The 11,603-nt window shown below is 33.7% G+C and overlaps 1 protein-coding gene across 1 annotated transcript in view; it reads right to left on the reverse strand.

The window, feature by feature from the left end:
* The window catches only part of LOC115888179 (protein FAM151B-like), a 73,198-nt gene extending 64,039 nt beyond the window's left edge, over positions 1–9,159 (reverse strand). The window contains exon 1 of the mRNA XM_030907800.1: positions 9,101–9,159. The gene's annotated coding sequence lies outside the window, so the exon portion shown is untranslated. The remainder of the gene's footprint in view (positions 1–9,100) is intronic.
* Positions 9,160–11,603: the final 2,444 nt, after the last annotated feature.

Here is an 11,603-nt window from a genome sequence, read left to right on the forward strand (position 1 = left end):
GAGAATTTCAGCTGGAGCTGGATCCTTGGTGTTTATGATGGGGAGAAGGCCAAGGTCCTTCTCCAACCCCAGTTCAGAGGATCCTTTGGTTTATCATACCAGCCCTAGATTTAAAGGTACACTCGCAGAATATGTTGAGCGGCGGCTGCATTTGTTGGAGGTAGAGAGGCCAGTTCAAAAGTTGGCTTTGTTAGGGATTTTGAAAATATCTCGTAGCGGATTTGGTCTAAGGAGGTCACATCTGCTTTAGGTGAATAGAGGGCAGCCAAAAACAGTTGACCTGCTGAAATGAGAACCTCAGGATCTGCATCTTCATGATGAAAAAAAAACCCTAACACTCTCTTGAAATGTCGTGTTCTTTTCAAGAAGCTTTACAAACTTCAACTTCCCTTGGCGATAGAATGCAGAGGTTGTATCGCATCCACTGATTGCATGTAGGAACAGGATATTTTCTTTGACAACAGACGAGAAGTTGAAGTACTTGGGAGAGTAGAACGGTATTCTGAGAGGTTCCCTTTCCAGGTTTCATGGCGTAAATGTTAGATTAATTTGGTGCTTTGACGGTTAATAGGATCAATAAATCGGTGTCCTCCCCGATTATGATGACCGTCGAAAAGTTACCTGCCAATTCAATGGCAGTGTTGAGGATAAGGGTGTCAGCATCCTCAACACTTTGCCGCAAAATGTAAGTTTGCACCAAAATACGAAATTTTCTTCGTTTTTAACATTGGATTTCGGCTATACCACTGAACCAAGTTTGATGTTTTATGTGTAATTCGACGCAGAATTTAGTTCTCTATATTATTGAATGGAATGACATTTTCCTACCGACGCGACGCGACGCTTCGATTTCCAGCTACAAGCAAAAAACTCAAAAAAAATGCAAAAATTTGACGGTTTTTTGCCTATCAAAAACTAAGCTCACCTCCTGGGATGGTGCAAACTTAGATTACACGCATTTAGGACCGAATAAAGATATTAAAATGATTTCCAGTTTGCTAGAAATTTATTCCTCAAAATATATTAGTTTGATTGGCCTACTTATGAGTAGAGATACAAAGATGCGGTTTTCACATTCATCATCATTCTCAGCTTATTCAACCATTTTCAAATAGTTTTTCTTCTCAATAACAAGGGGCCGTCCTCTGCCGGAAACACTGCGACCTGTGAGTCCTATTGCGTCTGTCCCCTTTCTATATCTGCACCCATTCTCCTATCCCTGTGCCGTGCACTAACTTATGCAGGTCCTTGAGAGTATGGAGCATATGTCCTCCAGTTCTAGCCTAGCTTTCCCAAATAAGAAGTGTCGCTTGCGATCCAAAGCCTCGCAGTGACATATTATGTGCTCGGCTGTTTTAGGATCTTTATAGCAGAGTCTGCAGCAAAGACTTCCTTGATACCGGTTAAGCTTGTTCAGGTAACACTTGACAGCCATATGCCCTGTCAACAGGCCTGTTGTAATCCGGACTTTATTCCTGCTAAGCATTAGCAGTTTTTTTGCGGTTTTATAGGCCTTGCTGTGCCTGTACCCCTGTCTGTTTCTGTAGTGGACATTCTGCTTTTCCCTGATCCAGAGTTTTAGTGCAGTACGGGCCATACATTTGGGTATTACCACCACTGGCTCTGGACCAAGATAGGAGGCCGATGATCCTTGCCTAGCTAGCTCATCGGCTTTTTCGTTACCTTGGATGCCGCTGTAGCCTGGTACCCAGAATAATTTAATTCTGTTCCTTTGTGCCAGAGCTCCCAGGTCACCTAGGCATTCCCAAACGAGTCTCGACGATACCTTTGGACTCATAAGCGCCTGAAGTACCGCATGACTGAGCATATATTGATGAGCTAACCTGAATAAGCTCTTCTATTATTTTCTCTCGCACATTGTAGAATTTCGAAGATTTCTGCCTGGAATACGGTTGAGTATTTACCCAAGGAAAAGGATAAGCTTACCCTTGGTCTTTTCCTAAATACTCCGGCTCCTGTTCTTTCAGCCGTTTTTGATCCATTTGTGTACCAGGTTAGTCCATCCTAAAGGTATGTTATATCTGTCCACATTCATCGATCCATTTTGTTCACCTCGAATGGTTTGTGGTAGTCAGACAACACACATTCCAATTATGGTGTAGCCTCCCTCACATATTTAGATACTCTCTTTGTAGTTGAGCTCACTGTTTTCCCAAGTTATCCCTGGGAATTTCCAATAAATTTATATGGGAAATGTCATCGATCGTCATTTCCCAGCGAGCTGGACTCCGTTTTTTTCCGATCATACGGTACTTTCTCCTTAATATTTTTATTAAAAGTTTGGAGTCCATAAAATCATAAAATAATAAAACATTGACTTGTACATCTTGTATATCTCTATACTCTAATCCATAAAAAAATAGCAAAGAACCATTTTCTATTCTAGTGCTTGTACGTAAGACAAACAGATTATCCAGGAAAAAAAGGTGCATCAAAATGACACATTATTGAGTTGACATGCACCGACGCATATTTTTATTGATTATGTTCTATAAAAAGACTTGCATTATTAGAGAACCTGATATTAAGCAAACATGGTCGTTTCAGTAGAAAAGTTCGCAACGAAGAACAAACAACTTGCTCCTTAATTCATAAAAATGGACACTGCACAAACATTCATTACCTAGATAAATTTGCATATAAATAATATAATTTAATTTTTAATATAAAATTTTTAATTATTTTTTTAATTAATAAATTAAAACCATAGACAAATACTACCGTTTGATAAAAAAAACGGTGTCTAAGACGGCTGGAGAATGACAATCAATGATAATTTTGGCGAGGTCAATCTCTAGACATGTTGATATAAGAATTCATGTGTTAGAGAAAGACAGAGAATTTGAATAGAATGTTATTTTATGCTATATTTTTAGCCGACCATACCATAGGTTAGGTTAGGTTGTTTTTTTAAATTCACTCAAAATGAGTTATTTGGGTCATAAATGACCTAAATACAAAATCAGAACTATAGCATTTTGTTTTTTTGATCATGTCAATACATGCCTTGGTTAATTTTTAAGAGCGAGATAAACTTGTCACCAACAATTTGCAATTTTTTCAATTATCATTTCTTTTTGAAGTTATTTTTCAATATGACAAAGCGACTTTGGTGATTATTTTGTACTACTATGAACTGCCCATCATGTTCGACGTTTGGGAAATGCTTGGCAGGAGGGTTAGAGGTCGCGAAGCAGTACCAGCTTCATTAAATTACCTTCGCTTGGTCCTTAAAGAAGAATGGGAAAACATAACGCATTATGATATATGCAGCTTCATTGACAATATGAACGGACGTAGACAGGCAGTTGTAGCAGCCAAGGGAGGCAATTTTTTTTCTGTTTGTATACTGAGTATTACAGATGTTTTCTTTAATATCGTTAGTTCTGTTATCGTTATTAATGTTTATTAAAACCAGGACTGTATCGCTAGTCTTTCTCCTGCTGTCCTGTTTGTAATATTACAAAATTACAGCCACGACAGTGAATATGTGATTCACAGAAATAAACTAAAACTGAAATACGTATGCAGAAGCAATCTTGGTTATGACAGCTGAACGGGCGAAATAGCATAGAGATTAGTAGTGGGAACTATCGAATGAATACTATCGAAACATTCGATAGTTGCAATTCATTCGAATAATTCGATAGTTAGTAAGAAAACATTCGTTGAAAACTATTCGAATAAAAATTATCGAATAGATCCGTCATCTGCCTTGAAATATTGTATTCTAGTAATTCGGCAGCAAAAACCATTCATTTATAAAATTCATTCATTTATGAAATTCATTTATTCGTCAGGATCGATTATAATAAAATATTAACTGAATTTTAGTTGTCGCCCGGCGACGTAGGTTTCTTTCCGAGGAACCCGACAGCGGTCGGTGGCAATGCTATGAAAGAAGCCGGCATCTTTGATTTTTTGCGGAGTCAGATATAGATAAGGACACATTATTTTTTTTTTATTGAGGTGCTAGTATTTACACAGAAAATACATTATGAAGGGCGCTGTTGCCATATTTTGGTATTAGTTGATATTAGCAAAGAATATTATTGTTTGGCTTTAGTTAGTTAGGGATAGTATGTCTATATATTCTGCATTTTTTTTATTAATATTCTGTTGTTACACTGCAATAATACTTGTTATTTTGGATGTAGGAACATTATTTTTAAAGTTTTTAAGCAAAGACTGGTTTAATAAATAATAATAACAGTATTAATTTGTTATACCTATTAACAACAAAATTTAAAATCATTTAATATAAATATTTTTTTTAAGTAGTAGCAAAATATAAACAACAAATTGGATGTCAAAATTATTTATATTAGATCCTATTTAAAAATAATATAGTCTCTAAATTTTTTGTGTGTGGCAACGTTGGTTTATTAAATAATAATAATTACAGAACTAATTTGTTATATTAACAACAAATTTTAAAATCATGAAATATAAACATTTATTAATTTTCTAAGCATGCAGTGTAATGGAAGGAAAATATAAATAAAAAATTAGAAATCAAAATTATTTATATTAGGTGCTTTATATTACTATTTAAAAAATTATATTTACTTTTACTGGCATTTACTTTAAAAAAAATGAAATATTTCTTCGCAAAAAACTACATGTAAGAGAATTAGCATAAACAAAATACAAACATCGTTAACTTTTTTTTTAAATTGGCACGTGTAAAACTTTCATTTTAATTTTCTCACCCCATAGTTTGAGTTCGATAACCGCATTTACTTAACCACATTACTCAATATGATTATTAAGTTCAACTAATTCATATTATTAAAACATCTAAAATACAAATATGTATTTTTAAAATTAATTGTAAGTTCATCTCATCTCTCTTAAAAATTGCTACTTCTCAAAATTTCCCATTAAAAAATAGACCATATACCATATAAAATTAAATAATTGAAAGATTACGGTCGGACTACGGAAAACCACACAAATTTTTTTTCATTTATTTTAACTATTTTAATAAACGCAAAAATAGCACAGTATTTATACGGCGAAGTTATAAAAATTTGGAAGAACTAATAATGCACTGACGCATACAAAAATCAAACGAATACTAAATTTCATTTATCAAAAGCATTCGATAGTCGTGGCTCAACGATAACCATTTAGTCGCACGGCGAGGTTGTCACATATGCTTTAGTATCCAAATGAATGAATGATTTTATTCGAATAAAACCATTCGATAGTTGAAATCATTCATTCATTAACCATTCGATAGTCTAATTCATTCGATAGTTCCCATCGCTAATAGAGATTAAAGAAAGACAAAATAACAAACAGACCGTAGACAACTAGACAAGCGACATGTATTAAGTTAACCATCAAATAGAAATTTTTGGTACCATCGGCGACACACAGATGTCGCTGTTGCTGTGCGAAATATCAAAGGGCTACAGAAAAAATATTATTTTGAGCACAAAATCATGGTTTAAGGAACTTTTTTTGTCAAAGATTGTAAAAGGACGACATTTGGGTGCAAAGGGAGGCAGGAGGACTTTTCTTCTAAAAGGAGGACTGGACTGTCCTGACTGTCCTCCCGAAAAGAGGACACTTGGCAACCCTAGACTTTAACTTTTTTTTAAAATTTAGTATACGGCAATAATCACCAAAGCCGTTTTATGGTGTCTGTCTGTCCGTCTGTCCGTCTGTAACACGATAACTCAAAAAACCGCTAAACCGATTTTAACCAAATTTGGCACAAAAATAGTGTGGCACCCGAGAATCTGGCCATTAGTTTTTGGTGGTGGTGGGGGTTGGTAGGGGGTATGGGAGGAGGTTAAAAATTTAAAAAAATCGTAACTCCAAAATTACAGTAGCTAGCGAAACGCGGTTTTCAATTTAAGATTAGGAATAATATTTGCAACAAAATTTGTAATAACATCAAAATCAGTCAAAGTCGTAGTTTTTGAGATAAAAAAAATTGGAAAAATTCCTTTACTTTGAAACTAAAAGAACTGCCTACCAACTTTTTATTAATATATTTTAGTATGGGCGGCTATACGTACCTCCCGACGCCAATTTTTTTTTCATCAAAATAGCATTGATTATATTTACAGGAATATAAGGATATCCTAACTAATTTCTAGTTGACTACAGTAGAAAATAGGTACACTGATTTTACGCTACTTCTGGTACACCATTTCGGAGGTGACTTGACGTCGATTTTTTTTTCATCATTTGATATTTTATCGTTATCGCACAACACATTCTTTTTTAATTCTGTCATAAGTAACCATTTTTCTGTTAGTGACTAAGTTTTTGTTTGATATATTATTAATTTTAATTTTACAATTTACCGAGATAACTACTGCTAAAATAAAGACTGACGAATTATATTTGTACAGGGTGTCCCACTATAAGAATGGCTCTCGGCTGTATCTCGGAAAGTATTAGCCGTAGGGCCTACGGAAAAAAATATTTATAACTAAAGAGACTATGAGAAATTGCTGGAAATTATTTTCAAGTTTGTAAAACGGCCGCTAGAGGGCGCAACTGCTATGAAAAATAAGAAAATAGGATTTTTACAGAATTTTGCCTAGATAATGGGTACTATATATATTTTCCCCTATCTGCTAAAATAAAGTGGTTGGGGAAGATTAGATATCTGTCTTTATTTAGATGTTAATAATTCCGGACTGGATGATAAGAATCCATTAAACGAGAGCTCATTTAAAAGAGCATTTCTTACCCTATATTATACCATAAAAATAATATAAGAAAGTTTTGAACGTAGACGCTAGGGGGCGCTTTCTTACAATTTAACAAACATAGCGCGTTTTTTCAAAAAAATTAAATACGATAGTATATGTAATTTTAGCTTATAGTAAAGAGTAGTAAAAGCTTAAAAAGTCAGCGAAAACCGCATCTTGATACCTTCTTCCAAACCGAAGATATTAGCAAAATTATAATAAATACCAAAAAATAAGCCCTTAATTACCTTATTTTTACAACACGGCATCAGTAGCCCTCTTGATTATGCCCAGTCTAATCAAAAAATAAGATAGAAACAGCTAATTTATTTTAAAATCGACGATATACCAGAATACAATATGTATTAATATCTAATAATTAAGATATTAATAACAGTGAACAAGAAACGACGATTCAGTGAAGTCATGGTAGGCTTTGGAAAAAATTTGCTTTTGACGTAATAGTATAAACGTCAAAAATTAGTATTAGAACAACGTTTTAATAGTATTAGCAGCGTTTTTTATTTTTTAATTGCTTTTTCAAAATGCCTATATTATTTGAAGTAGTTGAAGTTGTTGGGCATTTTGAAAAAGCAATCAAAAGATAAACAACGCTGCTAAGACTATCAAAATGTTGATCTAATAACAATTTGACGTTTATACTATTACGTCAAAAGCAACTTTTTTCCAAAGCCTTCCATGACTTCACTGAATCGTTGTTTCTTGTTCACTGTTATTAATATCTTAAATATTAGATATTAATACATCTGGTATTATAGTATTCTGGTATATCGTCGATTTTAAAATAAACTTTCTGTCTTATTTTTTGATTAGAATAGGCATAATCAAGAGGGCTACTAATGCCGTTTTGTAAAATAAGGGCTTATTTTTTGGTATTTATTATCATTTTGCTAATATCTTCGGTTTGAAAGAAGATATCAAGATGCGGTTTTCGCTGACTTTTTAAGCTTTTACTACTCTTTACTATCAGCTAAAATTACATATACTATCGTATTTAGTTTTTTTGAAAAAACGCGCTATGTAAGAGGTAACAAAGCAATGAGATTTTTGAATGTCCGGAGTGCGGTAGGCAGATAACATCACGTATCGGGCTTTTCAGTCACAGAAAAGCTCATGAAAGAAAACGCCTTGCGTGACCATCTTCTTTATATGTGTCGAATACTCGTCAGCGAGTAACGGCTGTAACTATAAACTGTGCTCTGGGTCTACAGTTAATTTTTCCTCGATTTTTCCTTCACTTGACTTGATCTAATATCAATTTTTGACGTTTATACTATTACGTCAAAAGCAATTTTTTTCCAAAGCCTACCATGACTGAATCGTTGTTTCTTGTTCACTGTTATTAATATCTTAAATATTAGATATTAATACATCTGGTATTATAGTATTCTGGTATATCGTCGATTTTAAAATAAACTTTCTATCTTATTTTTTGATTAGAATGGGCATAATCAAGAGGGCTACTAATACCGTTTTGTAAAAATAAGGTAATTAAGGGCTTATTTTTTGGTATTAATTATCATTTTGCTAATATCTTCGGTTTGAAAGAAGATATCAAGATGCGGTTTTCGCTGACTTTTTAAGCTTTTACTACTCTTTACTATCAGCTAAAATTACATATACTATCGTATTTAGTTTTTTTGAAAAAACGCGCTATAGTGTGTTTAATTGTAATAAAGCGCCCCCTAGCGTCTACGTTCAACACCTTATTATTATTATTTCTATGGTATAATATAGAGTAAGAAACGCTCTTTTAAACGAGCTCTCGGTTATTGGATTCTGATCCTCCAGAGAGTCCGGAGTTATTAACATTTGAATAAAGATAGATCTAACCTTCCCCCACCACTTTATTTTGGCAGATAGGGGAAAATGGAAAATGCAAAATTTACTGAAGATTATGAAGATATTATTTATAGTATCTATTATCTAGGCAAAATTCTGTAAAAATCCTATTTTCTTACTTTTCATAGCAGTTGCGCCGTCTAGCGGCCGTTTAACAAACTTGGAAATAATTCCAGCAATTTCTCATAGCCACTTTAGTTATAAATATTTTTTTCCGCAGGCCCTACGGCTAATACTTTCCGAGATACAGCCCATAGCTATTCTTAGTGGGACACCCTGTACAGAAATGATGATTGCTTTAATTAAATAGGTAATTGAATATTGATCTAATAAGCATCATTAAATCTTATTGTTTATCTCAGTACGTGTTAAATAAATAAACATCAATCATAGGTTCTTAAATTAAGGAAAATATGTTATCTATAATTATCTGACCAGTTTTACAAGTCTAAGAAGCACTGTTAAATAAATCAAAATAAATAAATAGATTATAAGATTACCAATCTGAATTGACTTTGATCGCACATCCTGACACAATAATAAACTGTCTTTGTGAATGTCAAACTTTGGTTAGGAAAAAATTACAAACTATCCTTGACATTGAATTAATTAGTAATTCTATTAAATTTAGAATGTAAAGCAAGGTTGTATTGATAATTTTTGACGAGGATAATGGAGTTCTGTGTGAGGCAACCAGTAAAACACATTATAAATGAATCTTGTATAGAGCCATAAAGTACCGTATGATCGAAAAGAAACTGCGTCCAGTTGTGTGGCTATATTATCAAGAAATTGTTTTTTTTAACTAAAACCTAAAAAAAATCCAAATTTTCATTTTTTTTTTCGCGAAAAAAACCTCATGATCGTGTTTCTGGGGTCGAAATATACTACCCCTAAAAATATTTGCACTTATTTTAGATTCACCCTGTATACCTTATGGTCGAGAAAAAAAAAACGGCATCCAGTTGGCTTGGAAATGAACATCGATGACATTCCCCATATGATTTTACATATAAAAAAATGACAGCGATCTTCATTTCATAACCAATGCTGACGCCGTTTTTTTTTTCGATCTATCATTCAATTATTATGCCAAAGAGATTCTAAAAAACACATTTTATTTGGTTCTGTATTTTTTTGTCTACTGGGAATATTATTGTATTAACTTTAACAAATAACAAAAAATTAAATAAAATCCTATCCACCATTTTGTCAAAATAAATTGCAATTTTCAATAATTGGGTTTTAAATTATACTAGCGTGTACCAGCGACTTCGTTCGCGTCGAGTTAATCATTTGTAATGGTGATGATAAAGCAAAGCAAGAATTTCCATTAACATACACGCTTAGGCAGGATCGTGATTAATCAATGACCAAATTTTTCGAAACACCCTGTATACATTTTTAAAAAATCTTAAAATATGTAAAACAACAAAATAAAATATACGTGCTAAACGTTTTTTCGGAAACTTGACCGTTTTTTAAATAAAAAATATTGTAATATTTGAGGGGCGGTTTTACCCTCTTGGAACTGGAATTTCGAAAAATCCCTTCTTATCGAACCTCTACACCCTAGAATCAACCTGATGCCAAAATTGAGCTTCTTACGTTGAGTGGTTTGAGCAGGATCGTGATTAATCCGTATGTCAGTCATTTAAAGATTTTATATATTAGTATAGATTAATTAAAGCACCTTCACCATTTTGTTGAGTAAATAAATTTTGGAAATTTAACCAATTGAATATTTAAAATAAACGGAAATTCATTAATAGACAATAACAGACCTATTTAAAATATGATTTGTGACATTTTTCATAAACTAGTGGTTCTATTTTAACAATTTGGCGCCGGGAGGCACGTATAGCCGCCCATACTAAAATATGTTAATAAAAAGTTGGTGGGCAGTTCTTTTAGTTTCAAAGTAAAGGAATTTTTCCAATTTTGGTCCGCGGTTATTTCCCCTATCCGCCACCTGGGGTCGCGTCCGATGGGAGTTTGAAGTTCTCCACACAGATTTTCTTTTTTTGTTTTTTTTTCCTTTATCTCAAAAACTACGGCTTCGACACACTTTGATATTATCTAAAGTTTTGTTTAAAATATATTTCCCTACATAAAAGTGAAAACCGCGTTTTGCTAGGTGTTTTGTTTCTGAGTTATAATATTTTAAAAAATATTTCATATTTTTAGCCGACCCATACCGACTGGTATGGTAGGCTAATTATATCCACGTAGCTGGGTACGTCACCCGCCTTTGACGTCACTGCTACCTCAGCAGTAGAAGCTTATAAATATAAGTTACATTTATATTTTCTCATCTTTTTGTTAGTACTGTTCAACCAAACATATTAATAAACTGATCAAGTCTCTGTGTTGTTTTTTAAAAAGTAATTGTCCCGGTCACGAAAGAAAACTGGCGCAGTCGGTAGGATTTGCCAAGCCATCTAACATAAATCGTAGTTGGTGCCCGTTACGCGGATTAAATCGGTAAAACCCAAAAAAACGGACGGATCGAGACAGTGAAAAGGAAGAAACAGCCCAGAGACACCGTTGGAACAGAGGACAAGCATCGCCGAAAGTCCAACACCTGGTAGAGGACAAGCATCGCCGAAACCAGCTTAGAATAAGGACCTGGTCGAGGACAAACATAGCCAACACCAGTTAGGTTAAGAAGAAACGAAAAACGAAGCAACGAAATCATCACCCGAAAAACGAAATCATCACTCGAAAAACGAAATCATCAACGAAAATCATCCCCGAAAACATCGCACTCAATGAACATCGTAGCTAGACTCACCCTGTACATCTCTCTACTATTCGCCACCACCTATGGAGAACCAAAATACCACCGAATGAATGATAACCCAGGAATACTACCCTTAAAATTAGGCAACGCCCAAAATAAAATCGACACTTGGAAATTTATACAAGTATTTGATATAACTAATTTAATTCAACAATTTAATGAAATTCAAAATCAATATTTTAGAATAAAAATTGCTTTTG

The sequence above is a fragment of the Sitophilus oryzae genome, unplaced genomic scaffold, assembly GCF_002938485.1.
Source record: "Sitophilus oryzae breed Bouriz unplaced genomic scaffold, Soryzae_2.0 scaffold_684_pilon_pilon, whole genome shotgun sequence".
NCBI lineage: Eukaryota > Metazoa > Arthropoda > Insecta > Coleoptera > Curculionidae > Sitophilus > Sitophilus oryzae.